Source organism: Mastomys coucha, unplaced genomic scaffold (genome assembly GCF_008632895.1).
Source record: "Mastomys coucha isolate ucsf_1 unplaced genomic scaffold, UCSF_Mcou_1 pScaffold16, whole genome shotgun sequence".
In the NCBI taxonomy this organism is placed as follows: domain Eukaryota; kingdom Metazoa; phylum Chordata; class Mammalia; order Rodentia; family Muridae; genus Mastomys; species Mastomys coucha.
In genome coordinates this window covers 60,338,287-60,344,528 of record NW_022196898.1, presented here as the reverse complement: position 1 = coordinate 60,344,528, position 6,242 = coordinate 60,338,287, and the positions used below count along the sequence as shown (strand labels likewise).

The 6,242-nt window shown below is 38.4% G+C and overlaps 1 pseudogene; it reads left to right on the top strand.

Moving 5' to 3' along the window:
- The first annotated feature begins 5,503 nt into the window (after nt 1–5,503).
- LOC116094602 lies at nt 5,504–5,621 on the top strand (annotated as a pseudogene).
- The last annotated feature ends 621 nt before the right edge of the window (nt 5,622–6,242 follow it).

Below are 6,242 nucleotides of genomic sequence, written 5' to 3'. Positions count from 1 at the left end.
AATGGATCCAAGAAGCAAGCTGGAATACCCATTCTAGAGTGTCTGTGTTGTACACTCTTGGGGGACTATTAGCATAATGATTAGCTCATGCCTTCTTTGACAAAATTGCCTCTGTTATGCCCTGAGATTGTATTGAATATACTACTGCCTGTTCTCAAGGAAGTATCCTTAGTTGACCCTACTTGGAAGTCTCCTCTGCCTGGGAGATTTTTATCTGCCCCTAAGCAAATACATGAAACAAAATAATTAAAATGGTTTCAATTCAGAGAAGGTTGACAAGGTTCAGCAAGACAGGAGAACTGACAACAGATCAGAGCATAGAACTTCAATTACAATGTATGAAGAGTTTCTTAGAATTATAACCTATAAAATAAAAAGATCATACATACCAAGACAATAGCAAGAACTCAGCAACAAGAGCTAGAAAGACTAAGAAAATATAATAAAATGCATAGTTAGTATAAAAGAATGTAAGAAGAGCAAGGTATTAGGATTTGTCATTATTGGAAAGATTGGTTTATACCAGGTTGTTGTAGTGCTAATTAGTATAGAAACAAAACAATTCCCTTATTAAACCAATTTTTTAAAAATTATGAGTAACAGGTGCAATGATTCCTAGGCCTGAGGCTTAGGCAAATCTGTTAGTATGACTGGCCATAAAATTTAATAATATACTGCTTAAAACAGGGTGATTTGCTTGGACTGACTTGGATTCTATCTGTTCTCTTTCTAAATATCTTGAAACTACAAAGTGTTACCAGCCTAAGAACAGGTTATAACATGCTTGCTTGCTTGCTTGCTTAAGCTAAAATAATTTGTAGACCTTTTGGGAGCAAGCATAAGGCTCTGATGAAAATAAAATCTTTCTACTTGTGTAACCATAGGCATACTAGAAAAAAAGTGTGTGGGATAAAAATAACATGATCTGTACCTCTTGAAATTAAAAATATATTTAAATTTGTATGAGTAAAGAAAATTTCTGATTGTATGTCAGTCCTGTAGTCCATTAATCCTAGGGATGGCTCCTGGCACTTCCTCTTCTCTTATATTCAATTATTACTTAAAATATTTTTGAGTTGATGTCCTACATCAGTCCTAACTGAGCCAGCAGTATCCTAGGGCACTTCCTGAACTTCTCTCTGGACTCATAGCCACCTTCAATGAGATGGGCATGCCTTGCTTTGTGGAGTTTGATAAGGGAGTGAAGGAGCACTAGGACAAAATCATTTTTGTCCACCTCAGCACTTCTAAGGATGCTGAAGGAGAAAGTTGGTGTCTGGACTGCTTGGAAGATGAGCCTACTGTTTAAGAGGGGCTGAAGCATGTTACTGAAGACTGTATGTTCATCTCCTGCCAAGTAGGAGTAAGTTCTTACTGAAAAGACCCAAATAATGACTTCAGGCATAAACTAAAATTAACTGTAGTGCCTACACTACTTAATATGGAACACCTTAATAAAATGGACTTTCAACTGAAAGAAATCAAAAGAGACAGGGAAGGACAATTCAAACTCATCAAAGGAAAAATTTATCAAGATGATATCTCAATTCTGAACATCTATGCCCTAAACACAAGGGCACCTTCATTTGTAAATTTGAAAAAAGTTTCTTAAATCGCACATCTAACCTCACACATTAATAGCAGAAAACTACAACACCACACTTTCACCAATTCACAGGTCATCCAGACAAAAACTAAACCAAGAAATAATAAAACTAACAGATATTATGAATAAAATGAACTAAACAGATATTTATATAATATTTCACCTCAACACAGAAGAAAATACATTTTTCTCAGTATTTTGGGGGTCCTTCTTCAAAATTGACCATATAGTCAGTCACAAGGTACAAGATACAATTATGGTTCAATATATAAAAATATAGCAACATAATCCTCCATATAAATAAACTAAAAGGAAAAATTATATAATTATCCAATTTGATGCTATAAAAGCCTTTGAAATAATCCAGCACCCCTTCATGTTCAAAGTATTAAGGAGATCAGGGAGACAAGGCAAATACATGAACATAATCAAAGCAATATACAGCAAGCCAATAGCCAATATCAAGCTGAATGGAAAGAAATTTAAAGCAACTTCTTGTACACTCAAATCAGGGACAAAAAAAGGGCTGCCCAATCTATCTCAACCTATTCAATATAGTACTTGAAGTTCTAGCTAGAGCACTCTGACAATAAAAGGAGACTAAGTATATAAAAATTAGAAGTCAAAATATTGCTATTTGTGGATGATATAATAGTATACATTAGCAAACCTGACCCAAACCTTCTACCAGAGAACACTTACAGCTGACAAATAAATTCAGCAAAGTGTCAGGATACAAAATTAACTCAAAGAAATCAGTAGCCCCCCCTTTATAGGAATGATAAGCCAGCCTAGAAAGTAATTAGGGGAACAGCACCCTGACACTTGCCATGAATAATATAAAATTTCTTGGTGTAGCTCTAACAAAGCTAGTAAAAGTTCTGTATGACAAAAACTTCAAGTTCATGAAGAAAGAAGTTGAAGAATATACCCGAAGACGGAAAGATCGTTCATGCTCATGGACAGGTAGAACAAACAGTGAAAATGCCCATTTTTACCAAAAGCAATCTACAGATTCAAAGCAATAACAATCAAAATTCCCACACAATTTTTGATATACCTTTAAAGAGCAATTCTCAACTTCATATGGAAAAACAAGAAACCCAGGATAGCCAAAACAATCCTGAATAAGGATAAGAACTTTAGGATCTTAAGCTGTACTATAGAGGGATAAAAACTGCATGGTATTCATACAGAAACAGATACATACAATGATCAATGGAATCAAATTGAAGACCCAGAAAAAAAACTACACACCTATAGTCTGTTGATTTTTGATATAGAAACCAAAACCATACAATGGAAATTAAAAGCATCTTCAACAAATGATGCTGGTCTAACTGAATGTCTATATGCAGAAGAATGAAAATATATCCATATTCATCACCATGCACAACACTCAAGTCCATGTGGATTAAGGACCTCAACATAAAATAGGATACACTAAATCTCTCAGAACAGAAAGTGGGAATTCTCTTCAAAACATTTGTACAGGACACAACTTCCTGAACAGAATGTCAGTAGCTCAGACACTAAGATCAATAATTGATAAATTGGACCTCATGAAATTGAAAAGCTTCTGTAAGGCAAAGGACACTGTCAATTGTAGCCAACAGCAGCTATGCAAAACGTGTTCCTAAAAGAGAGGAAGGGGCCTGGGGGAAAATAGGAGAATCAGATTGCAAGAGAAATAACCAGACCAAGTTGAAAGGTTCTGATCAAGGTCTAATGTGTATTTCAGAATCTGAGAATTTATAGGCAGGGAGCACATACCCCAGTAAGCCAGAGTCTTCTGGCCTAATTATCATCTTGTTGTTCTGTCCAGAAGGCAGGTGAAGCAGCTCAGTGGGACATGGCTCCTAGCAGGAGAGAGGCAGAGACACTGCTGGACAAAAGGGCCTTCTTTATCTCAGGAAACTGCACCCTAAGTGGGCTAGCTGATCTGTGGCAAGGACAAGGTCTTGTTCAACCCTCTTGAGACTTGGGGAAGTCACAGTCAATGGGCAAAACAGCAGCCTACAAATTAGAAAAGGATCTTCATCAATTCTACATCTGATAGAAAGCTAATATCCAAAAATTACTAAGAATTCAAGAAGTTAAACACCAACAACTCAAATAACCCAGTTGAAAATGGTGTACAGAGTTGAACAGAATCCTCAACAGAGAAATCTCAAATGGCAGAGAAGCACTTAAATAAATGTTCAAATTCCTTAGTTATCAGAGAAATACAAATAAATCAAAACAACTCTGAAGTTCCATCTTACACCCATCAGAATTGCTAAGATCAAAACTCAAGTGACAGTACATGCTGGGATGTGGGTCTATATTCTGCCCTGCTATAAGGCATGGCCACTTAGGAGGCTAAAGGGCGAGACTTTTACTCTGCTTATACTACAATGCTGGGTTGCTGCTGGGCTTCAGGAAAGCACCCCTGCTTTGGGGGTGGGAAAGCACATTCTGAGATGTGAGAAAGCTGAGCTAGCATTCCTTAACTTCCAGGCATTATCTAGCCCAGGGTGGGGACTAGGAGCTCTTGGAATTAGCTCAATTGTGAAGGTAGCTGCAGTTGTCTGGAGTTCAGATGGCCCTTCTAAGGAGAGTTAGACAGTGGTTCTATAGGCAAATGCCTGTTCCAGGTTACCCATGAAGGTTTCTTGATGAAAGAGAAAATCCTTGGTTCTAAAATATTTATTAGTTGTTCATCATGGATGTATACTATATCAATTTCTCAGAGTGGATCTAAGATTAAATACCTTTTTCAGGGAGAAATGTCTGGGAAGAGAAGCTTATTGGCTAAACCTTCAGGGCCTGTAGGTACCTCATTAGCATGGAGAATTCTGTTCTCGACCTGTATGACCACAGGTCACTTTTCCGTGTGTGGGCTGTGTGGCATATGTTCCCAGACAGGAATTTCACAGGGAGCAGGGAGGCACCTACATTCTCAGGTGGGTACCCACCATGTTTCCAGCATCTCAGACCTGCTCTATGCACCATGCTTCCTAGCATGGTTTACTGTCCCACACTGGCTAGGATGTAGAACAAGGCGAACAGTCCTCCATGGCTAGTGGGAGTACAATCTTGTACAACCACTTTGGAAGTCAATTTGCTGCTTGACTAGAAAACTGGGACTAATTCTACTTCAAGATGTAGTTATACCAGTCATGGGCATCTATCCAAAAGATGCTCCATCATCTCAGAAACCTGTGCATTATTTGTAATAGCCATAAACAGGAAACAACCTAATTGTCCCTCAACTGAAGACGAAAGTTGGGCTGGACCTAGGCTTCCCCACACATACGTAGTAGATATACAGGTAGGTTTTCATGTAGATCCTGAACAACTAGAGTAGCAGCTATCCCAAAAGCTATTGCCTAGAATGGGATATGTTCTTCTGTCTGGGCTGCCTTGTCTGGGTCTCAGGGGGAGAGAAAGCACCTTGCCTAGCAGAGACTTGAAGTGCCAAGGTGTGTGGATACCAAGGAGAGAGCTACCATCCAGAAAGGAGAAGGGGGAGGGGGAGAGGGATGGAGAAAGGATTGTGAGAGGGGATGAACAGGATGAGTGCAGTAAATAGGATATTAAGTGAATAAGCAATAAATAAATAAATATAAAATAAAACATGAATCTTTAAAATACATTAACAGAAGAAAAACATGAGTTAATGTAAATGTTTTTATAGTTTGAGCAGATAGATAAAATATGCAAATTTATCTAAATTATGTGAAATTGCTAAAAAAGAGAATTAATTTAACAAGTTTTATACAGTGGCAATTTATTTATTTATTTATTTATTTATTTTGGCCTTAGCTTCTTAAGAATGTGTCTTTTCTATTGATATTCAGAATCAATGTTTCAAATTGTTAGCTTTTATATCTTACCTTTAATAAATGTCAGAATCCTGACCCTAGATGCATTACAGATGTGTTATGTCATGTATACATCTGTAGGTGGCAAAGAGGCTATGTCTATGCTCAATGTTCTGACCTATGAACATCTGACTACTCCTGAAAAAACTGCAAACATTCAAGAGACCCCAGTCACCACTAGGATGAGCAAGTATGTGGTGGATAATTGGAAGGGAAATGGAAACTAAAGGATGTGGGCACAATGAAGAGACGCAGGCAGAACTGGAGACTTGAGGGTAGTGAGGATCAGGTTGATGAGAGTAGCCAGGGATGCCACTAGGGGAACATGATAGGGTCCTGGCCCATGCTGATACTGAGGGTGATGACTGGGTCCATGCCTCTGCAGCAGCAAGGTTTCTTACCACCAAAGGCCAGTAGAACATCCTTGGTCAAGGCTGCTAACCTGGGACATGTTGAGGTCTGAGGACAATGCAGAAGTGACTCCACCCCTCAGCTAGGCATTGTAGGAGAGCTGGCACTGGAAGCATGAGAGGAAGAGAGCTGATCCTGTCCCTCACCTGCTGCAGTACTCATGAAAGCAGGTCCTCATGTTGCAAGAGTTACAGTTGTGCAGGTCCCGAGGATATGAGCATGAGGAAGCACGCCCTGTCATGGGCGAGGGAATTATTTATGAATACTCATGTGGGCAAGACTTTCTTTCTTTTTTTTTTTAAACTTTTATTGCATTATGATGAGAATAGTTACATGATTTCAATTTATCTGAATTTGTT